The sequence below is a fragment of the Heptranchias perlo genome, chromosome 20, assembly GCF_035084215.1.
Source record: "Heptranchias perlo isolate sHepPer1 chromosome 20, sHepPer1.hap1, whole genome shotgun sequence".
In the NCBI taxonomy this organism is placed as follows: domain Eukaryota; kingdom Metazoa; phylum Chordata; class Chondrichthyes; order Hexanchiformes; family Hexanchidae; genus Heptranchias; species Heptranchias perlo.
Genome location: NC_090344.1, coordinates 19,521,514 through 19,547,337, shown reverse-complemented (window position 1 = coordinate 19,547,337; position 25,824 = coordinate 19,521,514). Strand labels below are relative to the sequence as shown.

Sequence of the window (25,824 nt, the reverse complement as noted above, 5' to 3'; positions counted from 1 at the left end):
GCATTCGTCAAACGTGTAGGTGACGATATTGGGGTTGATCAGGGTCGATTTGAATTATTTGAAATCTCACCATGTGACCCGAAGATTGACCGCAGAATCGAGTTTTTCCTGTAAGTCCTGAATTGAAGGGAAAGACGCAACAAGCAGGTCGGAGAAATGAAGAGCAGAAAATGTGGATGAAACTTGCACGAGTGAAAATCCCTGTCTGTTGGAAGTCTCAGTCCCCAGTGGTGGAGAGGATTGGGATTTCAAGCTGTTTCACAGCTCACACACACACCATTGGCTCATTTAATTAACTTCTACAATCGATTACATCATCACTTAATCTTCTATACACAAGGAAATCCAAACCTTGTCCACGTAACCTGTTCGCATAATTTAAATATTTTAGCCCAGGTATCATTCTGGTCAATTCTGGTGAATCTGCACTGCACCCCCGACAAAGCCAATATATCCTCCCTCAGGCGTGGTGTCCAGAACTGAATGCAGTACTCGAAATGTGGTCTCAGCAGAGTTTATGCAACTGTAACATTTTTTTTATTCGTTCATGGGATGTGGTCGTCGCTGGCAAGGCCGGCATTTATTGCCCATCCCTAATTGCCCTTGAGAAGGTGGTGGTGAGCCGCCTTCATGAACCGCTGCAGTCCGTGTGGTGAAGGTTCTCCCACAGTACTGTTAGGCAGGTAGTTCAAGGATTTTGACCTGGAGACGATGAAGGGACGGCGATATATTTCCAAGTCGGGATGGTGTGTGACTTGGAGGGGGACGTGCAGGTGGTGTTGTTCCCATGTGCCTGCTGCCTTTGTCCTTTTAGGTGGTAGAGGTCGCGGGTTTGGGAGGTGCTGTCGAAGAAGCCTTGGCGAGTTGCTGCAGTGCATCCTGTCGATGGTACACACTGCAGCCACTGTGCGTCGGTGGTGAAGGGAGTGAATGTTTAGGGTGGTGGATGGGGTTCCAATCAAGTGGGCTGCATTGTCCTGGATGGTGTCGAGCTTCTTGAGTGTCATTGGAGCTGCACTCATCCAGGCAAGTGGAGAGTATTTCCTCACACTTCTGACTTGTGCCTTGTAGATGGTTTTGGTGAGTGAGGAGGTCATTCACTCGCCGCAGAATACCCAGCCTCTGACCTGCTCTTGCAGCCACCGTATTTATGTGGCTGGTCCAGTTACGTTTCTGGTCAATGGTGACCCCCAGAATGTTGATTGTGTTGGATTCGGCAATGGTAATGCCGTCGAATGTCAAGGGGAGGTCGTTAGACTCTCTCTTGTTGGAGATGGTCATTGCCTGGCACTTGTCTGGCGCGAATGTTACTTGCCATTATCAGCCCAAGCCTGCATGTTGTCCAGGTCTTGCTGCATGCAGGCACGGACTGCTTCATTATCTGAGGGGTTGCGAATGGAACTGAACACTGTGCAACGATCAGCGAACATCCCCATTTCTGACCTTATGATTGAGGGAAGGTGATTGATGAAGCAGCTGAAGATGGTTGGGCCCAGGACACTGCCCTGAGGAACTCCTGCAGCAATGTACTTGGGCTTAGATTATTGGCCTCCAACAACCGCCACCATCTTCCTTTGTGCTAGGTATGACACCAGCCACTGGAGAGTTTTCCCTCTAATTCCCATTGATTTCAATTTTACTTGGGCTCCTTGATGCCACACTCGGTCAAATGCTAGCTTGATGTCAAAGACAGTCATCTCACCTCACCTCTGTAATTCAGCTCTTTTGTCCATGTTTGGACCAAGGCTGTAATGAGGTCTGGAGCCGAGTGGTCCTGGCGGAACCCAAACTGAGCATCGGTGAGCAGGTTATTGGTGAGTAAGTGCCACTTGATATCGCTGTCGACGACATCTTCCATCACTTTGCTGATGATTGAGAGTAGACTGATGGGGCGGTAATTGGCCGGTTTGGATTTGTCCTGCTTTTTTGGACAGGACATCCCTGGGCAATTTTCCAATTTGTCGGGTAGATGCAAGTGTTGTAGCTGTACTGGAACAGTTGGGCTAGAGGCGGGGCTAGTTCTGGAGCACAAGTCTTCAGCACTACAGCCGGGATGTTGTCGGGGCCCATAGCCTTTGCTGTATCCAGTGCACTCAGCCGTTTCTTAATATCACGTGGAGTGAATCGAATTGGCTGAAAACTGGCTTCTGTGATGGTGGGGATATCGGGAGGAGGCCGAGATGGATCATCCACTCGATACTTCTGGCAGAGGATGGTTGCAAACGCTTCAGCCTTGACTTTTGCACTCCCGTGCTGGACTCCACCATCAGTGAGGATGGGGTTGTTTACAGAGCCTCCTCCTCCCGTTAGTTGTTTAATTGTCCACCACCATTCACGACTGGATGTGGCAGGACTGCACAGCTTGGATCTGTTCCATTGTTTGTGGAATCGTTTAGCTCTGTCTATATCTTGTTGCTTCTGCTGTTCAGCATGCATATAACTTCCACCCTTTGTATTCCAGCTCCCTTGAGATAAAGGCCCACATTCTATTAGCCTTTTAAATTACTTTTGTACCTGTCCACCGATATTTAGTGATTGCTGTACTTGGACCCCGAAATATCTCTGCTTCCCCACAGTTGCTTGCTTCTCTCCATTTAGAAAATGCTCGTAATGATCTTGCTTAGGTCCAAAGTGAATGATCTCACACTTTCCCATATTGAAAGTTTGAACACGCTGGGGGTCTTATCTATAGAAACGAGAAGGTTGAGGGTGACCTGATATAGTACTTTAAGATTATGCAAGGTTTTGATAGGTCAGATGTAGATAAGGTGTTTTTACTTTGGGGGTAGGGACTCCAAAACCTGGGGCCAATAATATAAGATAGTGATTAATAAATCCAATATAACATTCAAGAGAACCATATTTACGCAGAGAGTCATTAGAATGTGCAACTCGCTACCACGAATAGCATGGATGCATTTATGGGGAAATGAAATAAATACATGGAGGAGAAGGGAATACTCGGGTTTGCTCATTGGGTTAGATGAAGAGGGGTTGGAGGAGGTTCGTCTGCAGCATAAACACCAGCATAGTCTAGTTGGGCCGAATTGCCTGTTTCTGTGATGTACATTCTATGTAATTCTATGTAAGCTCCATCTGCCACAGTTTTACCAACTCACTTCATCTATCATTTTCCTTTTGCAACTTTATGCTCCCATCTGCATTACTCACTGTGTCACCAAACTTGGTGTCGTCGACAAACTTGGATATATGGCTCTCTATTTCTTCAATAGCCTCATTTATGCATATAGTAAAAAGCTGATGCCCCGGTACAGATCGCTGGGGAACTCCACAAATCACATCCTGTCAATTTGAGCGCAGATTCATTATCCCTACTCTCTGTCTCCTACCTCCTAACCAACTCCCTACCCATGTCAATAGGTTGCTTTAAATTCCATGCGCTCTCATTGTTGTTAACACTCTCTTATGTGGTACCTTATCGAATGCCTCTTGAAGTCAATGTACATATAACACCCATAGACACTGCATTATCTACCACGTTATTTACATCTTCAAAATGTTCAGCTTGTTTCGTTAGACTTGACTTACCCATGCTGGCTCTCTCTGATTCATTCATATTTATCCAAGTGCTCAGTCATTCTTTCCCTAATAACAGATACTGGTAACTTCCCCACAACAGGCATCAGACTAATAGGTTTATAATTTCCTACTTTATTTCTCCTCCCCTTCCTAAATAGTGGAATGACATTGGCATTTTTTCAATCCATGGAACAATTCCTGAATCATGAGAGTATTAAAGATCATGACCAAAGCTTGTAAAATTTCCTCACTTACTCCTTTTAATCCCCTGGGATAGACACCATCAGATCCTAGAGATATGACTATCTTTAGTCTCATTATTTTCTTCATTACCATTATTTTACTTACACTGAATCGCCTTGATTTATTTTCAGTTTTCCTCGTGTCTATGATATATTATCCTCATCCTTTTCTGCGAGTATTTAGCTGGTCTGCCATTTCCTGATTTTCAATTACAATATCACCGCCATTTGTCTTTAAGGGGCCCACATTACTCTTAGTCACCCTTTCTTCTCTTCATACACGTGCAAAAACCTTGAGACTTGTCCTTAATTTCCCTCACAAGTTTTTCTCGTTTTCCCTTTTTTCACCTCTTATGATTTTTTTAGTTTCAGCATCACAATAAACAACACTTCGCTGTGAAATTTGCTTAATTAGTTCTTCAGTGTCAGAGCGAGAATTGTCTGATCCTTTAGTTTATTTAATGTAACAAATAAACACAAGCACAAATATTCATCCGTGCATCAACGCACTGATGGACACACAAAGATAAACACAGCCTGAAACGCAGTCAGTATCTGGATTCACAAGTAAACGGGCAAGCGAAATAGACAAAGATAAAACAGCCTGAACCCCCAACAGAATGTGACGTATAGGTGAAAAGGATCTCAACTCCCTGCTTCTTTTCTGTACTGATAAATATGGACAAAAATCTCATCTCCGTGCTTTTTTCAGATAATGAATGTCTTAATGCTGAAGAGATCACTGATCCAAGCGAATTATCCCCAGTCGCACTCTCCTTCCAATCTTGCACGTGTTTGAAATTGTGCATTTTTTCACACTGGGATTCAATTTGAAGGAAACGATGCTGTGATCAGCAAGTGTTGTTAAGGAGATGGAGGCCAATGATTACAGTGACTGTTCGGACACTGTGAGCTACAGTTAAAGGTCAGCAACATTTAAAGTGTTAGGTAGCAGAACTTTTCCAAATCTTGACACAAGTGGCAAGAAAACTTAACGCAGACTTTGATCAATGTCACAACTTTCAAATAGCAGACATTTTATACAAAGCAAGAAATATTTACAAGGATGTTGCCTGGACTGTCGAATTTTAGCTAAGAGGAAAGATTGAATAGGCTGGAATTGTTTTCTTTGGAACTGAGGAGGCGAAAGGCAGATTTAATTAACGTGTACAAAATTATGAGGGGCCTGATCAGAGAGGTTAATAAACAGTGGTATAGATTTAAAGTGATTGGTAGAAGGATTAGTGGGGAGCTGAGGAGAAATTCTTTCACCCAAGGGTTGTGGTGTCTGGAACACACTGCCTGAAAGGGTGGTGGAGGCGGACACCCTCATCGCATTTAAAGAGTACGTGGGTATATATTCAAATTGCCATAACATACAAGGTGACAGACCAAGAGCTGGAAAGTGGGATGAAGCTGGATAGCTCTTTTTCGGCAGGAACAGACACGACGGGCCGAATGGCCTCTTTCTGTGCCGTAATTTTTTTTTTATTCGTTCACGGGATGTGGGCGTCGCTGATTCTAATTAACAGTAAACATGGTAGTTTAGGGGTCATGAGAACGTTACTAAGAAAAGTAACTGCTGGGAACCAAGCAATGTGTCCTTGTAAACCACAGATTAGGGAAGTTCCAGCTCCAGTGCCAGAGATGGATCACTGCAGGGTATAACAGTGAAAGGATACTGATGTAAGGGGCAGTCGGGAGTGGAGACACCGGAGATCAAGCTCAGGATGCCTGAGGTTCTCTCCAGCGGGATCATCTCGTGTACACGGGGGACTTGCATCTTTACTCTGGTGCGGTAGAGGAAAGAGAATTTGCTCATATATTTCTTAATAAGGAATTAAAGTTGCTGACTCTCAGAATTGTCAATTAATAAGACAATGCATCAGTTAGAATCTTTCACCCCTCAGTCTCTCTGCTCCTCTACTTTAAACTTTGACCATTTAGTTTACATTTCATCTCATTTTTCTTCCTCTCAAAATGTATGACGTCACATTTCTCTCCATTAAACTTCACCTGCCTGTTTCCGAACCTGTGAACGTCACAATGAAGTCACTGACTCCTCTTCACAGTTCCCCACGCTGCCAATTTTGCGTCATCTAGAGATTTTCACCTTGTGTCCCACATACCCAAGCTCAGATCATTCTCAATATTGAGAAGAGCAATGGTCCCAACACTGACCCTGGGGGACACCACTGTTTACCTCTGTCCTGTCTGAAGAACATCCATTAACAACTACTCTCTGTTTTCTGCCCTTTACACAACTTCCTATCCACACTGCCGCATTCATTTTAATACCGTGAGTATTAATTTTATCAACAAGCCTCCTGTCCGGCATCTTATCAAATACCTTTGCACAATCCATCTGCACAACATCCACTACATTCCCTTCATCAGAAGACTCGAGTTATCTCAAATAATCCATGTTGGCTATTCTTAATTAATGTGTTTATCCAACAAATGTTGAAATGTTTGCTCCACCTCATCTGGTTTCATCTGTTTCAAGCCACAACAGAAAGGTCGAGTTTGCTCCTGGAGCTTAAGATAAATTATTTTTTTACGATGATGCTTCAGACAATGGGGACATCTGGGCTTAGACCCGCCCATTCAGTGCCGCAACTCACGCCCCTCACACACTCCGATTGGTTGGAGGACCAACTGTTCTCTCATCCCTCCAGTCAATTTACCATAAGACCATAAGATCATAAGAGATAGGAGCAGGAGTAGGCCATTCGGCCCCTCGAGCCTGCTCCGCCATTTAATGAGATCATGGCTGATCTGATGTTTACTTCAACTCCACTTACCCGCCCTTTCCCCATATCCTTTGACTCCCTTGCGAATCAAAAATTTGTCGAACTCAGCCTTGAATGTATTCAATGACTCAGCCTCCACAGCTTTTAGGGGTAAAGAATTGCAAAGATTCACAACCCTCTGGGAGAAGAAATTCCTCCTCATTTCCGTCTAAAACGGGCGACCACTTATTCTGAGACTATGCCTCCTAGTTTTAGATTCCCCCATGAGGGGTAACAACCTCTCAGTATCTACCCTGTCGAGTCCCCTCAGAATCTTGTATGTTTCAATAAGATCTCCTCTCATTCTTCTCAACTCCAATGATTATAGACCCAACCTGATCAATCTTTCCTCACAAGACAGCCCTTCCATACCCGGAATCAACCGAGTGAACCTTCTCTGAACTGCCTCCAATGCAAGTATGCCCTTCCTTAAATAAGGTCACCAGAACTGTACGCAGTACTCCAGATGTGGTCTCACCAGCACCCTGTACAGTTGTAGCATGACTTCCCTGCTTTAACACTCCAACCCCCTCGAAATAAAGGCCAATATTCCGTTTGCCTTCCGGATTACCTGCTGCACTTGTATGTTGACTTTTTATGTTTCATGTACGAGGACACCCAGATTCCTCTGTACCGCAGCATTTTGTAGTATTTCTCCATTCAAATAATATTTTGCTTTTTTATTTTTCCTCCCAAAGTGCATGACTTCATATTTTCCCACGTTATATTCCATCTACCAAATTTTTGCCCATCCGCTTAACCTGTCAATATCTCTTTACAGTCACTTTGTGTCCTTATCGCAACTTGCTTTTCCACATATCTTTGTATCATCAACAAATTTGGCCACAAGACACTCTGTTTCTTCATCCAAGCCATTATTATATACTGTAAAAAGTTGAGGCCCCAGCACTGATCGCTGTGGCACCCCACTCGTTACAGGAAATTGCAATAAATTCCTGCTGCTCCTTTTGTTCCGGATATCTCGTTAATCACCATGGCGGGATTAATGGAGAAACTGACGGTTCTGAGGTGCAGTTGGAAAATAAACATTAATTGAACCCGTCAGTTGCAACAATTAATAAAACGAAATTAATACAAGTAACCGAATAAAATATTTTCTGGAGTTCACCAAAGTGTGTGTGTGGGGGGGGGGGGGCTTCTATGCCGTGTGTTTGTGCCGGTTTAAATGGCACGAAGGGCTGAGCTTTCAGTTTATTTCATTATCCTTGATCCAAACCCGCTCTCCCTGCTTCAAATGTTTTTGCTTATCGTACAGAAATTACGATAAGCGATGGCGGCTGTAGCACCCAGCATGCAGCGCGGTAGAGATTGTGCCCTATCTGAATCAGTGGAGCACAGCGCGCAGCCGCAGTCTGACTCATGATCAGGCAGCGTGTCCTGAGCATGCGCGGTCAGTCGAGGCTGCGGGAGGAGCGCGTTCGGTGCAGGTGAGAGGATCGGAGCAAGAGGATCAATAAACCCCGGGGCCCGGGTCCGGGCTCAGGCCCAGGCTCAGGCTTCACAAACCCCGAGTGCGGCCCCAGACCCGAATATAAAACAGTGAACATTATCCCCCCTCACTACCCGCCGGTTTCCGGTTTCTCCCGTTTCGCTCCGGACCAACTCTGAACTAAAGGCCGCGGACCCGCGCCTGCGCGGTGTAAACTGGGAATTCTCAGGGAGCGTCTGTAAATGAAGGAGAAATGGTGATCGGTCAGGGAGCGTCTGTAAATGAAGTAGAAATGCTGATCCGTCAGGGAGCGTCTGTAAATGAAGGAGAAATAATGGTGGGTCAGGGAGCGTCTGTAAATGAAGGAGAAATAGTGATCGGTCAGGGAGCGTCTAAAAATGAAGGAGAAATAACGATCTCCACACCTTTTGTCATCCAGAGATCTCCAGCTTTGGAGGCCGTTCCTTTCCTCCTCGTGGGAATCTGTCTACTCGGTGCTCAAACCAACTCCTCCTTGAAGGCCTCCCATTGTTCAATTACTGTTTTGTTGCCAATTTTTGATTCCAATCCACCTGGACAAGATCCCTTTTTAACTCATGAAATTAGCCCTCCTCCAGTTAGGAATTTTCACATTTGACTGTCCCTTGTCCTTTTCCATAACTGTTCTAAACCTAATGAGATTATGATCACTGCTGCCCCACTGAAACATGCTCCACCTGTCCCACTTCATTCTCCACACCGAGCCCACTGCTGCACTCACATTCACTCTCTCACATTCACTCTGTCACAGTCACTCTCTCACGCTCACTCTCACATTCACTCTTTCACACTCTCTCACATTCACTCTTTCACACTCTCTCACATTCACTCTCTCACATTCACTCTTTCACACTCTCTCACATTCACTCTCTCACATTCACTCTCTCACATTCACTCTCTCACGCTCTCACCCTTTCACTCATGGTTCAGCACCACTGAAAGATGATGCGATGAGTTTGGATTTCAGCACAGGGAGGAGGGAGAGTGTGTGGGACGGGGATTTACAGCTTTGAGGAACAAGAGAGGAAAGAATGTTCCATAGAAACTAGAATTGTCTGTTCTAAATTTCTATCCTGTACTTACAGTGATAACTTTTATAAACTCCTTTTACAGGGTATTTGAAGGGGTGGATTTGCAGACAGGAAACTCAAACCAAAGACCACGTCAAGATCTGACAGAGTCACTCGATTCATCAGGACTTGAATATCATCGGCCTTTGAATGTGGAAGGAGAAATGTTTGTCTGTTCTGTCTTTGGGAAAAGATTTGAAACATCAGTGTGAGTGGAAAAGCACCGAGACACACACACCCGAGTGAGAGTGTTCCAGTGCACTGACAGTGGAAAGAGCTTTAACCAGTTCCAAAGCCTGAATAGACATCACACCATTCACATCGGGGAGAAACTGTACACGTGTTCTGTGTGTGGACGAGGCTTCGACTGATCGTCCAACCTGGAGAGACACAAGGACACCCGGACCACGGAGAAACCGTGGAAATGTGGGGACTGTGGGAAGGGATTCAATTACCCGTCACAGCTGGAAATTCATCGACGCAGACACACCGGGGAGAGGCCGTTCATCTGCTCCGTGTGTAAGAAGAGATTCACTGAGTCATCCCACCTGCTGACACACCAACGAGTTCACCCCGATGAGAGATCTTTTACATGCTCTGACTGTGGGAAGAGCTTTAAAAGCAGAAACAAACTTCTGAGACATCAGCACGGTGACACTGGGGAGAGGCCGTTCGTCTGCTCTGTGTGTCAGAAGAGATTTACTCGTTCGTCCACCCTGCTGAGACACCAGCGAATTCACACTGGGGAGAGGCCATTCTCCTGTTCCGTGTGTAAGAAGAGATTCACTCAGTCATCCAACCTGCTGAAACACCAGCGAGTTCACACTGGGGAGAGGCCATTCTCCTGCTCCGTGTGTAAGAAGAGATTCACTCAGTCATCCACCCTGCTGATACACCAGCGAGTTCACACTGGGGAGAGGCCATTCTCCTGCTCTGTGTGTGGGAAGAGATTCACTGAGTCATCCAACCTGCTGAGACACCAGCGAGTTCACACTGATGAGAAACCTTTTAAATGTTCTGACTGTGGGAAGAGATATAAAATCAAAAGGAATCTGCTGACACACCAACGTACTCACACTGGGGAGAGACTTTTTCAATGTTCTGAATGTGAGAAGGGCTTTAAAAGCACAAATGATCTCCTGAAACACCAACACACTCACACTGGGGAGAGACTGTTCACCTGCTCCGTGTGTGGGAAGGGATTCACTCATTCATCCCACCTTCTGAGACATCAACTTGTTCACACTATTGAGTGACCTTTAAACTCAGTGACTGTGAGAAGAGCTTCAAAAGCAGAAATGAACTGCTGACACATCAACTCACACCTATTGGGGAGAGACTGTTCACCTGCTCCGTGTGTGGGAAGGGATTCACTCAGTCATCACACGTGCTGAGACACCAGCGAGTTCACATATGACTGCAGGGGTTGGATTCTGCTGTTAATCCCATCCAGGACTGAACCATGTTCATTCTGACAGTTGGGGTTTGTTTCTGCTGATGTTAATAACCCCTATAACTGGGCTGCAGTTTAATATTCTGAATATCTGTAAAATAAATCAGCTTTATTTTAAACACTTTATTGTTGATTTTGGTCTTTCCCACCTGAGTGTTTAGCATCACCTGACTGGAGCTCAGAAAGGACAATCTGGGGGGAGGATCGTCCGGTGGGAACAGAACTTCAGCCTGGACACAGTCCTTCAGGGCCACACTGAGAGGGGCAAACGGCACTTTGGTCTTTCTCGTCTCTCTTCACTGACAGTAAAGTCGCCGTGCGGGTTTATCTTGCGTGTAAGAAATGTGTCCCAGCCGCTCTCTTTCATGGTTCCGATCTCCTCGGCACGGAACAGAAGGGTCCATTCCAATGGAGTCAAGAAGGACAATGGTGAATGCTGGAAAAGTGCTGTCAAATCAGAGATTGGTGTAAAACTGTGATCGATTCCTGACTGGAAGTGAAACGGCAGGTTTAAGTCTCCAGTCTAAAAATAACTGGTAATTATTCTATGAAGATTTAAATTGTTTGTGTGACAGTCCTGAGTCCACCAATTAAGGAAGGCGAAAATAAACCCATTTAAAATCAGTGGGTTAAAGCGTGCAATAAAATAGCAGAAGAGTTAATTCATAGGAGCCTGTTAACTGCTGGTACAATTATACAACAGTCATTTGATCTGTAGGTAAAGAAGGACCTGCAGTGTGTTTCCAGAACTCCCTGTTTTATTGATGTCTTTGTGTTAGACAACAGGATAATGAAAGATACACGACCCTGACCATCCACAGGGTGGGGGCGATCTCGACAGTTACTCTGGGATCACCCCCGCTGCGGGACTCCACCACTGACCCTGCTGAAGGTTGCAGGCTCAGGGAGTGGGGCCTCCAGGAGTGGACTGTGAGAAAGCTGGGTTTCGGTATCCTGACAAATATATGCCGAGGAACCAGAGGAATCCTTACAAAGGAACCGTCTGGGGTTTTACCTCTCAGTGTGGGTCTAGCGGTGAATGATTCCTGAGTCCCCGAACTGTCTTACATTTAACCCAGATCGGATCAGGATCAATTCAGTTTCCAGGAGAATTGGGACAGATATCACCCACAATCGAGGGAGACAAAAGCAGCCATTAGAGAAACTCAGAGATCTTTGGAAAAGAAGATGGTGCACAATTGTGGTAATAAGAGTAAAAGATTTTCCAGCTACGTCAGGAGTCAGAAGACCATTAAAGATGGTTTAGGTCCACTGAAAGACAGTTCAGGACAGATCCTTGGGCTATGGTACAGCTGTTAAATGAGTATTTCTCATCAGTCTGCACTCCTGTGGATGATGCTCAGATTCCAGCTGTGGGATGTGCTGTCAACAATAACATCATAAATATTAAAATAGAAAGGGATGTGATCTTGGATAAAATATGAAATCTCAAAATGGATTGTGCTCCAGGTCCAGATGATATCCACCCCCGGGTGTTCAAAGAGATGGGACGGGTGCTCTGTGAGCCCATTGCCTGTATCTTCAACAGCTCAATAGAGTCAGCGATAGTCCCCTGAGATTAGAAGGTAGCTCACATAGTTCCAATTTTCATTAACGGGGACAAAATTGAACAGCAAAATTGAAGTCAATGGGAATCGGGGAATACTCTCCAGTGGCTGGAGTAATACCTAGCACAAAGGAAGATGGTAGTGGTTGTTGTAGGCTAATCATCTCAGCTCCAGGACATTGCTGCAGGAGTTCCTCAGGGCAGTGTCCTAGGCCCAACCATCTTCAGCTGCATCATTAATGACCCTCCCTCCATGATAAGTTCAGAAATGCAGATGTTCGCTGATGATTGCACAGTGTTCAGTTCCATTCGCAACCCCTCAGATAATGAAGCAGTCTGTCCCTGCATGCAGCAAGACGTGGACAACATCCAGGCTTGGCCAGATAAGTGGCAAGCAACATTCGCGCCAGACAAGTGCCAGGCAATGACCATCTCCAATAAGAGAGAGTCTAACCATCTCCCCTTGACATTCAATGGCATTACCATCACCGAATCCCCCACCATCAACATCCTCGGGGTCACCATTGACCAGAAACTTAACTGGACCAGCCATATAAATACTGTGGCTACAAGAGCAGGTCAGAGGCTGGGTATTCTGCGCCAAGTGACTCACCTCCTGACTCCCCAAAGCCTTTCCACCATCTACAAGGCACAAGTCAGGATTATGATGGAATACTCTCCACTTGCCTGGATGAGTGCAGCTCCAACAACACTCAAGAAGCTCGACACCATCCAGGACAAAGCAGCCTGGTTGATTGGCATCCCATCCACCGAGCACCAATCACACATCCCACCACAAGATCTTTAATATCCCGTCTCATCCCCGGCCACCATCCAATTTATCCTAATTTGTCCTCCATATCTTCCCATTTAGGGTGTCCGCCTGCGTTAGAGCCACGGATCCGCTGCATTTCCGAATCGAATTGGGAATCTCTTGAAGTAAATCACTCTCCTCCTCACAGTTTATTATCCTCACTGTTCACTGCACTTTCAAGTTTTGTGTCATCTGCAAATTTGGAAATTGTGCCCTGTATACCCAGGTCCAAGTCATTAATATATATCAAGAAAAGCAGTGGTCCCAGCACCGACCCCTGGGGAACACCACTGCCCACCTCCCTCCAGTCCGAAAAACAACTGTTCACCACTACTCTCTGTTTCCTGCTATTTAGCCAATTCTATATCCATGCTGCTACTGCCCATTTTATTCCATGGGCTTCAATCTTGATGACAAGCCCATTATGCGACACTTTATCAAACGCCTTTTGAAAGTCCATACACACCACATCAACTGCATTGCCTTCATTGACCCTCTCTGTTATCTTATCAAAAAAACGCTATCAAGTTAGTTAAACAAGATTTGCCTTTAACAAATCCGTGCTGGCTTTCCCTAATCCTTGTCCAAATGACTGCTAATTCTATCCCGGATTATCGTTGCTAGAACTTTCCCCACTACCGAGGTTAAATTGACTGGTCTGCAGTTGCTGGGTTTTATCTTTCACCCTTTCTTGAACAATGGTGTAACATTTGCAATTCTCCAGTCCTCTGGCATCACCCCCATACCTAGGGATGTTTGGAAGATTATGGCCAGCACCTCTGCAATTTCTACCATTACTTCCCTCAGCAACGTAGGATGCATCTCATCCGGACCAGGTGACGTTTCTACTTCAAGTACAGCCAGCCATTCAAGTACCTCCTTTTTATGAATTTTTAGCCAATCCAGTATCTCAACTACATCTTCCTTTACTGACACTTTGGCAGCATTTTCTTCCTTGGTAAAGACAGATACAAAGTATTTATTTAGTACCTCCGCCATGCCCACTGTCTCCCACTGCTACTTACTCACTATAACTGGGATGTGGAGATGCCGGTGATGGACTGGGGTTGACAATTGTAAACAATTTTACAACACCAAGTTATAGTCCAGCAATTTTATTTTAAATTCACAAGCTTTCGGAGATTTTCTCCTTCCTCAGGCAAATGTAACTGGGGCCAGTGGTGCAATGGATAAGGCATTTGACTAAAAATCACAAGATTATAAGTTCGACTCCTATCGGGCTTGGAATTTTTTTTTTGCAAACTCTGCATTATTTTATCACATTCAATACCTTGCAAGCTGTCCTACTTGGTGGTGCTGCCTGGCTGCATACCTGGTAAGTGCCTTCTTAGTGCAGCAAGCAATGGTTCAGTGTCATAATCTGAAAGTCATGAATTCAATCTTCAGAGAAGGCATCAGGGATTACGAAGATTTTTTTCCATCTCTCACCTCATCTTTCCATCTTTCTGCACAGCAAAATCAAGAGCTTTTGCTGACTGCAGCACATCAAAAGATTTGCTGCCCCTTGACCTCTCTGTACCCAAACACACAGTGAAGTTTAGGAAGTACATGGGCTATGGACTCAGTGACAACACTCTTGTTTCTGTATAATTGCACCAAGACAATCGGTGAGTGGAGAATATAATCAACGATCCCACTACTTCTCACATGCCAAGTGAGCGCTCTACCAGTTGAGCTAATTCCTCGTTTGCTGTTTGTAAATCGCCCTTCACAGTTCCCGCCTCGCACTCGCCTCCAAGCTGCTCCACGACCAGCAGAGAAATCTGACCTTGGGTTGCCATTTCCTGAATATATTAAATACTTTGCTCCAATCGGCGGTGTCGAGCATCAGCAAAGTGAGGAACAGCAGAACGGGAAGCCACAGTAATCATGAATGATGCTGAGAAGAGCCCGAGCCTGCGGAAGGAAGACGAGGTCACCGGAAAGAAACAGCCGCCCGAGCTTGAGGGAGCAGCGTGAGCCCTGACTGACTGACTGATCGAAGACCTTTTTTGCCTGAAATTGAGGGCGATTTGAAGTGTTGCTGCTCAAAGGCACTCCCTGCTGGTGAGCAGAGGGAAATGCTCGAGTGAAACAGCCGTGCTCGGGCAGACACAGAAAGCTTTCAGGTTGGAGAAAGGAAAAGTGGTGTCCTGTGACTCAGTGGCAACATGTTAATCTGGAAGGTGCCTGTAAAGTTCAGAGAGCGACCTTGAGGTAATTGCTGCTTATTCCAAAAGCACACTCACTCCTTCGAGCCGGAATTGAATCAACGACCTAAGGATGACTTTACTTTGGTTTAATTCACTACAGTCCTCCGCTCTACCAGCTGAGCTATCGAAGGGAAGCGATAGAAAGGATTGTCTTTGGTGATTGTTCACCGTGCGCCTGTTGACATGTTCAGACTCGTGGAGTCCGGTGCTGATCGAAGACTTCTTTTGTCTGAAAGCGAGAGCTGAGTGTTTTGAAGTATTGTTGCTCAAAAGCACTCCCTGCTGGTGAGCAGAGGCAAAACAGCCTTGTTTGGGAGACACAGAAAGTTTTTAGGTTTGAGAAAGGAAAAGAGACGTCCTGTGCCTTCATGGCAACATGTTAATCTGTCAGTTGAGTGTAAAGTTAAGAGAGTGACCTTGAACTAATTGCTGCTTATTGCAAAAGAACGCGTACTCCTTCGAGCAGGAATTGAACAAATGACGTAAGGATAAGTTTTTTTTCCCACGACAGTCCTGTCGCGCTACCAGCTGAGATATCGATGAGAAGTGGCAAAAATGTTTCACTTTGGTGATTGTTCAACGTGCACCTTTGACACACCCGGACTCGTGGATTCCAGTGCTCATGACTGAGGCTGACTCGGTACCTGCTCATACCACAGTGCTGTGGGAGTGTGAGCTGTTCCGTGTTCTCCACAGCCTGGGCCAGTGACGCAATGAATAATGCGACTGATTATTGATCTGGAGATTGTGGGTTCAAGTTTACGGAGGGTGTAAAGTGGAAGGCCGTGACTGGAGAGCATTGGAATAGTCGAGTCTAGAAGCAAACAAAGGCACGGATGAGGGTTTCAGCAGCAGAACTTCATTCTGGCAGTTGGGATTTGTTTCTGCTGATGTTAATAACCGCTATAACTGGGCTGAAATTCAATATTCTGGTTATATGTCAAATAAATCAACATTGTTTCAAACAGAATGGTTCAGTTACTTGCTGAATTCAAGATAAGAGACTAATTGATGTCCTAATTACCGATTATTATGCTTTTTTCTCCTTTCTCACTGTAAATTACTTCAGTTCTCATACCTTCAATTACTCTCATGGCCAAGTCCCAGTTCCCCGGTCCTTCCTGATTGCCTTATCCAGCCTTCAGATCCATGGAAGGTATCGGTAATGTACCCGGGATCACTAAACACAAAATCCAGTCTGTGAATCACTTTCAGCTACTGGACTTATCGTGTGTCCCACAGCATCTCTCTCACCTTCAATGCGTGAATAGAGCATCAGGCCTGGAAATCTCGTCTTCAATTTAAATACACTCAGCAAATGTATTTAAAAAATATAAAACAAGTAAACACATCACGGACCAATAATCCAGCACTAAATTCAAAGGAGTAAGTCTGTTATCAAACTCCTTGAGTGGACAGAATAAAGAAAAATCCCAACTCTAAGATTCCCTCGAATCCTTTGCAAATACCTTACAAATCTTGACAATAATCAACAAGTCTAATTTAATGTTGACCTTTATCTTGAGTGGGGTTGGAATACAGAAGTGATGCTTCAGTTGCAAAGAACCTTGGTCAGACCCCATCTGGAGAACTGGGCACTGAACCTAAGGAGAGATCAATCGGCCTTGGGAAAGATACAGTGCAGATTCACCAGAATGATGCCGGGGTTAAAAGGATTAAATTATGAAGATAGGTGGCATGAACTTGGTTTTTATTCCCATGAGTTTGTAACATTGAGATGTGATCTCACTGAGGTGTTTAAAATAATAAAGTTATACAATAAGGTAGATACAGAGAAATGATTTCTTCTGGAGTGGGAATCCAGAACAAGTCAGTAATATATATCAAGAAAAGCAGTGGCCCCAGCATCGACCCCTGGGGAACACGACTGTATACCTCCCTCCATTCCGAAAATCAGTCATTCACCACTACTCTCTGCTTCATGTTATTCAGCCAATTCTGTATCAATGCTGCTACTGCCCCTTTTATTCCATGGGCTTCAATCTTGATGACAAGCCCATTATGCGGCACTGTATCAAACGCCTTTTGAAAGTCCATACACACCACATCAACCGAATGGTCCTCATCGACCCTCTCTGTTACCTTGTCAAAAAACTGTATCAAGTTAGTTAAACACGATTTGCCTTTAACAAATCCGTGCTGGCTTTCCCTAATCCTTGTCCAAGTGACTGCTAATTCTATCCCGGATTATCGTTGCTAGATGTTTCCCCACTACCGACGTTAAACTGACTGGTCTGTAGATGCTGGGTTTTATCATTCACCCTTTCTTGAACAAGAATGTAACATTTGCAATTCTCCAGTCCTCTGGCATCACCCCCATACCAAGGGATGTTTGGAAGATTATGGCCAGCACCTCTGCAATTTCCACCGTTACTTCCCCCAGCAAAGTAGGATGCATCCCATCCGGACCAGGTGACGTTTCTACTTTAAGTACAGACAGCCTTTCAAGTACCTCCTCTTTATGAATTTTTCGCCAATCCAGTATCTCAACGACATCTTCCTTGACTGACACTTTGGCAGCATTTTCTTCCTTGGTAAAGACAGATGCAAAGTATTTATTTAGTGCCTCCGCCATGCCCACTGCCTCCTACTGCTACTTGCTCACTCTATCCTGGGCCAGTGGTGCAATGGATAACGCATTTGACTAAAAATCACAAGATTATAAGTTCGACTCCAATCAGGCTTGGATTTTTTTTTTGCAAACTGTGCATATTTTATGGCCTTCAATACCTTGTAAGCTATCCTACTTGCTGGTGCTGCCTGGCTGCATACCTGGTAAGTGCCTTCTTAGTGCAGCAAGCAGTGCATCAGTGTCATAATTTGAAAGTCCTGAATTCAATCTTCACAGAAGACATCAAGGATTACGAAGCTTTTTTTTCCATCTCTCACCTCATCTTTCCATCTTTGCTGCAGAGCAAAATCAAGAACTTTTGCTTGCTGCAGCACATCAAAAGATTTGCTGCACCTTGACCTCTCTGTACTCAAACACACAGCGAAGTTTAGGAAATACATGAGCTATGGAATCACTGACAACACTCTTGTTTCTGTAGAATTGCACCAAGACAAACGGTGAGTGGAGAATATAATCAATGATCCCACTACTTCTCACATGCTAAGTGACAGCTTTACCAGTTGAGCTAATTCCTCGTTTGCTGTTTGTAAATCGCCCTTCACAGTTCCCGCCTCGCACTCGCCTCCAAGCTGCTCCACGACCAGCAGAGAAATCTTGCCTTGGGTTGCCGCTCCCTGAATATATGAAATACTTTGCTCCAATCAGCGGTATCGAGCATCAGCAAGTGAGGAACAGCAGAACGGGAAGCCACAGTAATCATGAATGATGCTGAGAAGAGCCCGAGCCTGCGGAAGGAAGATGAGGTCACTGGAAAGCAACAGCCGCCCGAGCTTGAGGGAGCAGCGTGAGCCCTGACTGACTGACTGATCGAAGACCTTTTTGCCTGAAATTGAGGGCGATTTGAAGTGTTGCTGCTCAAAGGCACTCCCTGCTGGTGAGCAGAGGCAAATGCTCGAGTGAAACAGCCGTGCTTGGGCAGAAACAGAAAGCTTTCAGGTTTGAGAAAGGAAAAGTGGTGTCCTGTGACTCAGTGGCAACATGTTAATCTGGGAGGTGCCTGTAAAGTTCAAAGAGCGACCTTGAGGTAATTGCTGCTTATTCCAAAAGCACACTCACTCCTTCGAGCCGGAATTGAACCAGCGACCTAAGGATTACTTCAATTGTTTAATTCACTACAATCCTCCGCTCTACCAGCTGAGCTATCGAAGGGAAGTGATAAAAATTGATGTCTGTGGTGATTATTCACCGTGCGCCTGTTGACATGTTCAGACTCATGGACTCCAGTGCTGATCGAAGCCTTCTTTCACCTGAAAGCGAGAGCTGAGTGTTTTGAAGTATTGCTGCTCAAAAGCACTCCCTGCTGGTGAGCAGAGGCAAAACAGCCTTGTTTGGGCAGACACAAAAAGTTTTGCGGCTTGAGAAAGGAAAAGAGGCGTCCTGTGCCTTCATGGCAACATGTTAATCTGTAAGGTGCCTGTAAAGTTAAGAGAGCGACCTTGAACTAACTGCTGCTTATTGCAAAATCACGCATACTCCTTCGAGCAGGAATTGAACAAATGACGTAAGGATGACTTTATCTTATTTTCCACCACAGTCTTGTCGCGCTACCAGCTGAGATATCGAAGGGAAGCGGCAAAAATGTTTCACTTTGGTGATTGTTCACCGTGCACCTTTGACACACCCGGACTCGTGGATTCCAGTGCTCATGACTGAGGCTGACTCGGTACCTGCTCATACCGCAGCGCTGTGGCAGTGTGAGCTGCTCTGTGTTCTCCACAGCCTGGGCCAGTGACACAATGAATAATGTGACTGATTATTGATCTGGAGATTGTGGGTTTCAGTTGACGGAGGGTGTCAAGTGGAAGGCCGGGCCTGGAGAGCATTGGAATAGTCGAGTCTAGAAGCAAACAAAGGCACGGATGAGGGTTTCAGCAGCAGAACTTCATTCTGGCAGTTGGGATTTGTTTCTGCTGATGTTAATAACCGCTATAACTGGGCTGAAATTCAATATTCTGGATCTATGTCAAATAAATCAACTTTGTTTCAAACGGAATGGTTCAATTACTTGCTGAATTCAAGATAAGAGACTAATTGATGTCCTAATTACCGATTATTATGCCTATTCTCCTTTCTCACTGCAGATTATTTCAGCTCGCATACCTTCAATTACTCTCATGGCCAAGTCCCAGTTCCCCGGTCCTTCCTGATTGCCTTATCCAGCCTTCAGATCCATGGAAAGTATCGGTAATGTACCCGGGATCACTAAACACAAAACCCAGTCTGTGAATCACTTTCAGCTACTGGACTTATCGTGTGTCCCACAGCATCTCTCTCACCTTCAATGCGTGAATAGAGCATCAGGCCTGGAAATCTCGTCTTCAATTTAAATACACTCATCAAATGTATTTAGCAAAATACAAACAAGTAAACACATCACGGACCAATAATCCAGCACTAAATTCAAAGGAGTAAGTCTGTTATCAAACTCCTTGAGTGGACAGAATAAAGAAAAATCCCAACTCTAAGATTCCCTCGAATCCTTTGCAAATACCTTACAAATCTTGACAATAATCAACAAGTCTAATTTAATGTTGACCTTTATCTTGAGTGGGGTTGGAATACAGAAGTGATGCTTCAGTTGCAAAGAACCTTGGTCAGACCCCATCTGGAGAACTGGGCACTGAACCGAGAGAGAGATCAATCGGCCTTGGGAAAGATACAGTGTAGATTCACCAGAATGATGCCGGGGTTAAAAGGATTAAATTATGAGGATAGGTGGCATGAACTTGGTTTTTATTCCCATGAGTTTGGAACATTGAGATGTGATCTCACCGAGGTGTTTAAAATAATAAAGGTATACAATAAGGTAGATACAGAGAAATGATTTCTTCTGGAGGGGGAATCCAGAACAAGTCAGTAATATATATCAAGAAAAGCAGTGGTACCAGAATCGACCCCTGGGGAACACCACTGTATACCTCCCTCCATTCCGAAAATCAGTCATTCAGCACTACACTCTGCTTCATGTTATTCACCCAATTCTGTATCAATGCTGCTACTGCCCCTTTTATTCCATGGGCTTCAATCTTGATGACAAGCCTATTATGCGGCACTGTATCAAACGCCTTTTGAAAGTCCATACACACCACATCAACCGAATGGTCCTCATCGACCCTCTCTGTTACCTTGTCAAAAAACTGTATCAAGTTAGTTAAACACGATTTGCCTTTAACAAATCCGTGCTGGCTTTCCCTAATCCTTGTCCAAGTGACTGCTAATTCTATCCCGGATTATCGTTGCTAGAACTTTCCCCACTACCGAGGTTAAACTGACTGGTGTGTAGATACTGGGTTTTATCATTCACCCTTTCTTGAACAAGAATGTAACATTTGCAATTCTCCAGTCCTCTGGCATCACCCCCATACCAAGGGATGTTTGGAAGATTATGGCCAGTACCTCTGCAATTTCCACCGTTACTTCCCCCAGCAAAGTAGGATGCATCCCATCCGGACCAGGTGACGTTTCTACTTTAAGTACAGACAGCCTTTCAAGTACCTCCTCTTTATGAATTTTTCGCCAATCCAGTATCTCAACGACATCTTCCCTTACTGACACTTTGGCAGCATTTTCTTCCTTGGTAAAGACAGATGCAAAGTATTTATTTAGTGCCTCCGCCATGCCCACTGCCTCCTATTGCTACTTGCTCACTCTATCCTGGGCCAGTGGTGGAATGGATAACGCATTTGACTAAAAATCACAAGATTATAAGTTCGACTCCAATTATGCTTGGATTTTTTTTTTGCAAACTGTGCATTATTTTATGGCCTTCAATACCTTGTAAGCTGTCCTACTTGCTGGTGCTGCCGGGCTGCATACCTGGTAAGTGCCTTCTTAGTGCAGCAAGCAGTGCATCAGTGTCATAATTTGAAAGTCCTGATTTCAATCTTCACAGAAGACATCAAGGAATACGAAGCTTTTTTTTCCCTTCTCTCACCTCATCTTTCCATCTTTGCTGCAGAGCAAAATCAAGAACTTTTGCCTGCTGCAGCACATCAAAAGATTTGCTGCCCCTTGACCTCTCTGTACTCAAACACACAGCGAAGTTTAGGAAATACATGGGCTATGGAATCACTGACAACACTCTTGTTTCTGTAGAATTGCACCAAGACAAACGGTGAGTGGAGAATATAATCAATGATCCCACTACTTCTCACATGCTAAGTGACAGCTTTACCAGTTGAGCTAATTCCTCGTTTGCTGTTTGTAAATCGCCCTTCACAGTTCCCGCCTCGCACTCGCCTCCAAGCTGCTCCACGACCAGCAGAGAAATCTTGCCTTGGGTTGCCGCTCCCTGAATATATGAAATACTTTGCTCCAATCAACGGTATCGAGCATCAGCAAGTGAGGAACAGCAGAACGGGCAGCCACAGTAATCATGAATGATGCTGAGAAGAGCCCGAGCCTGCGGAAGGAAGATGAGGTCACTGGAAAGCAACAGCCGCCCGAGCTTGAGGGAGCAGCGTGAGCCCTGACTGACTGACTGATCGAAGACCTTTTTGCCTGAAATTGAGGGCGATTTGAAGTGTTGCTGCTCAAAGGCACTCCCTGCTGGTGAGCAGAGGCAAATGCTCGAGTGAAACAGCCGTGCTTGGGCAGAAACAGAAAGCTTTCAGGTTTGAGAAAGGAAAAGTGGTGTCCTGTGACTCAGTGGCAACATGTCAATCTGGGAGGTGCCTGTAAAGTTCAAAGAGCGACCTTGAGGTAATTGCTGCTTATTCCAAAAGCACACTCACTCCTTCGAGCCGGAATTGAACCAGCGACCTAAGGATTACTTCAATTGTTTAATTCACTACAGTCCTCCGCTCTACCAGCTGAGCTATCGAAGGGAAGTGATACAAAAGATTGTCTTTGGTGATTGTTCACCGTGCGCCTGTTGACATGTTCAGACTCGTGGACTCCAGTGCTGATCGAAGACTTCTTTCACCTGAAAGCGAGAGCTGAGTGTTTTGAAGTATTGCTGCTCAAAAGCACTCCCTGCTGGTGAGCAGAGGCAAAACAGCCTTGTTTGGGCAGACACAAAAAGTTTTGCGGCTTGAGAAAGGAAAAGAGGCGTCCTGTGCCTTCATGGCAACATGTTAATCTGTAAGGTGCCTGTAAAGTTAAGAGAGCGACCTTGAACTAACTGCTGCTTATTGCAAAATCACGCATACTCCTTCGAGCAGGAATTGAACAAATGACGTAAGGATGACTTTATCTTATTTTCCACGACAGTCTTGTCGCGCTACCAGCTGAGATATCGAAGGGAAGCGGCAAAAATGTTTCACTTTGGTGATTGTTCACCGTGCACCTTTGACACACCCGGACTCGTGGATTCCAGTGCTCATGACTGAGGCTGACTCGGTACCTGCTCATACCGCAGCGCTGTGGGAGTGTGAGCTGCACTGTGTTCTCCACAGCCTGGGCCAGTGACACAATGAATAATGTGACTGATTATTGATCTGGAGATTGTGGGTTTAAGTTTACGGAGGGTGTCAAGTGGAAGGCCGGGCCTGGAGAGCATTGGAATAGTCGAGTCTAGAAGCAAACAAAGGCACGGATGAGGGTTTCAGCAGCAGAACTTCATTCTGGCAGTTGGGATTTGTTTCTGCTGATGTTAATAACCGCTATAACTGGGCTGAAATTCAATATTCTGGATCTATGTCAAATAAATCAACTTTGTTTCAAACGGAATGGTTCAATTACTTGCTGAATTCAAGATAAGAGACTAATTGATGTCCTAATTACCGATTATTATGCCTATTCTCCTTTCCGACTGCAGATTATTTCAGATCGCATACCTTCAATTACTCTCATGGCCAAGTCCCAGTTCCCCGGTCCTTCCTGATTGCCTTATCCAGCCTTCAGATCCATGGAATGTATCGGTAATGTACCCGGGATCACTAAACACAAAACCCAGTCTGTGAATCACTTTCAGCAACTGGACTTATCGTGTGTCCCACAGCATCTCTCTCACCTTCAATGCGTGAATAGAGCATCAGGCCTGGAAATCTCGTCTTCAATTTAAATACACTCATCAAATGTATTTAACAAAATACAAACAAGTAAACACATCACGGACCAATAATCCAGCACTAAATTCAAAGGAGTAAGTCTGTTATCAAACTCCTTGAGTGGACAGAATAAAGAAAAATCCCAACTCTAAGATTCCCTCGAATCCTTTGCAAATACCTGACAAATCTTGACAATAATCAACAAGTCTAATTTAATGTTGACCTTTATCTTGAGTGGGGTTGGAATACAGAAGTGATGCTTCAGTTGCAAAGAACCTTGGTCAGACCCCATCTGGAGAACTGGGCACTGAACCTAAGGAGAGATAAATCGGCCTTGGGAAAGATACAGTGCAGAATCACCAGAATGATGCCGGGGTTAAAAGGATTAAATTATGAGGATAGGTGGCATGAACTTGGTTTTTATTCCCATGAGTTTGGAACATTGAGATGTGATCTCACCGAGGTGTTTAAAATAATAAAGGTATACAATAAGGTAGATACAGAGAAATGATTTCTTCTGGAGGGGGAATCCAGAACAAGTCAGTAATATATATCAAGAATAGCAGTGGTCCCAGAATCGACCCCTGGGGAACACCACTCTATACCAGCCTCCATTCCGAAAATCAGTCATTCACCACTACACTCTGCTTCATGTTATTCAGCCAATTCTGTATCAATGCTGCTACTGCCCCTTTTATTCCATGGGCTTCAATCTTGATGACAAGCCTATTATGCGGCACTGTATCAAACGCCTTTTGAAAGTCCATACACACCACATCAACCGAATGGTCCTCATCGACCCTCTCTGTTACCTTGTCAAAAAACTGTATCAAGTTAGTTAAACACGATTTGCCTTTAACAAATCCGTGCTGGCTTTCCCTAATCCTTGTCCAAGTGACTGCTAATTCTATCCCGGATTATCGTTGCTAGAACTTTCCCCACTACCGAGGTTAAACTGACTGGTCTGTAGATGCTGGGTTTTATCATTCACCCTTTCTTGAACAAGAATGTAACATTTGCAATTCTCCAGTCCTCTGGCATCACCCCCATACCAAGGGATGTTTGGAAGATTATGGCCAGTACCTCTGCAATTTCCACCGTTACTTCCCCCAGCAAAGTAGGATGCATCCCATCCGGACCAGGTGACGTTTCTACTTTAAGTACAGACAGCCTTTCAAGTACCTCCTCTTTATGAATTTTTTGCCAATCCAGTATCTCAACGACATCTTCCCTTACTGACACTTTGGCAGCATTTTCTTCCTTGGTAAAGACAGATGCAAAGTATTTATTTAGTGCCTCCGCCATGCCCACTGCCTCCTATTGCTACTTGCTCACTCTATCCTGGGCCAGTGGTGCAATGGATAACGCATTTGACTAAAAATCACAAGATTATAAGTTCGACTCCAATTAGGCTTGGATTTTTTTTTGCAAACTGTGCATTATTTTATGGCCTTCAATACCTTGTAAGCTGTCCTACTTGCTGGTGCTGCCGGGCTGCATACCTGGTAAGTGCCTTCTTAGTGCAGCAAGCAGTGCATCAGTGTCATAATTTGAAAGTCCTGATTTCAATCTTCACAGAAGACATCAAGGAATACGAAGCTTTTTTTTTCCCTTCTCTCACCTCATCTTTCCATCTTTGCTGCAGAGCAAAATCAAGAACTTTTGCTTGCTGCAGCACATCAAAAGATTTGCTGCCCCTTGACCTCTCTGTACTCAATCACACAGCGAAGTTTAGGAAATACATGGGCTATGGAATCACTGACAACACTCTTGTTTCTGTAGAATTGCACCAAGACAAACGGTGAGTGGAGAATATAATCAATGATCCCACTACTTCTCACATGCTAAGTGACAGCTTTACCAGTTGAGCTAATTCCTCGTTTGCTGTTTGTAAATCGCCCTTCACAGTTCCCGCCTCGCACTCGCCTCCAAGCTGCTCCACGACCAGCAGAGAAATCTTGCCTTGGGTTGCCGCTCCCTGAATATATGAAATACTTTGCT

The 25,824-nt window shown here is 44.8% G+C and overlaps 3 non-coding genes across 3 annotated transcripts; all 3 read right to left on the bottom strand.

The window, feature by feature from the left end:
* Nucleotides 1-15,216: 15,216 nt before the first annotated feature.
* Nucleotides 15,217-15,311, bottom strand: trnay-gua (transfer RNA tyrosine (anticodon GUA)). The gene is made up of 2 exons: nt 15,275-15,311; nt 15,217-15,252 (listed from the first exon to the last, which is right to left on the bottom strand). It is a non-coding gene; the product is annotated as a tRNA-Tyr (tRNA).
* Nucleotides 15,312-18,889: 3,578 nt separating this feature from the next.
* trnay-gua (transfer RNA tyrosine (anticodon GUA)) lies at nt 18,890-18,982 on the bottom strand. The gene is made up of 2 exons: nt 18,946-18,982; nt 18,890-18,925 (listed from the first exon to the last, which is right to left on the bottom strand). It is a non-coding gene; the product is annotated as a tRNA-Tyr (tRNA).
* A 3,584-nt stretch (nt 18,983-22,566) lies between these two features.
* On the bottom strand, nt 22,567-22,659 carry trnay-gua (transfer RNA tyrosine (anticodon GUA)). The gene is made up of 2 exons: nt 22,623-22,659; nt 22,567-22,602 (listed from the first exon to the last, which is right to left on the bottom strand). It is a non-coding gene; the product is annotated as a tRNA-Tyr (tRNA).
* Nucleotides 22,660-25,824: the final 3,165 nt, after the last annotated feature.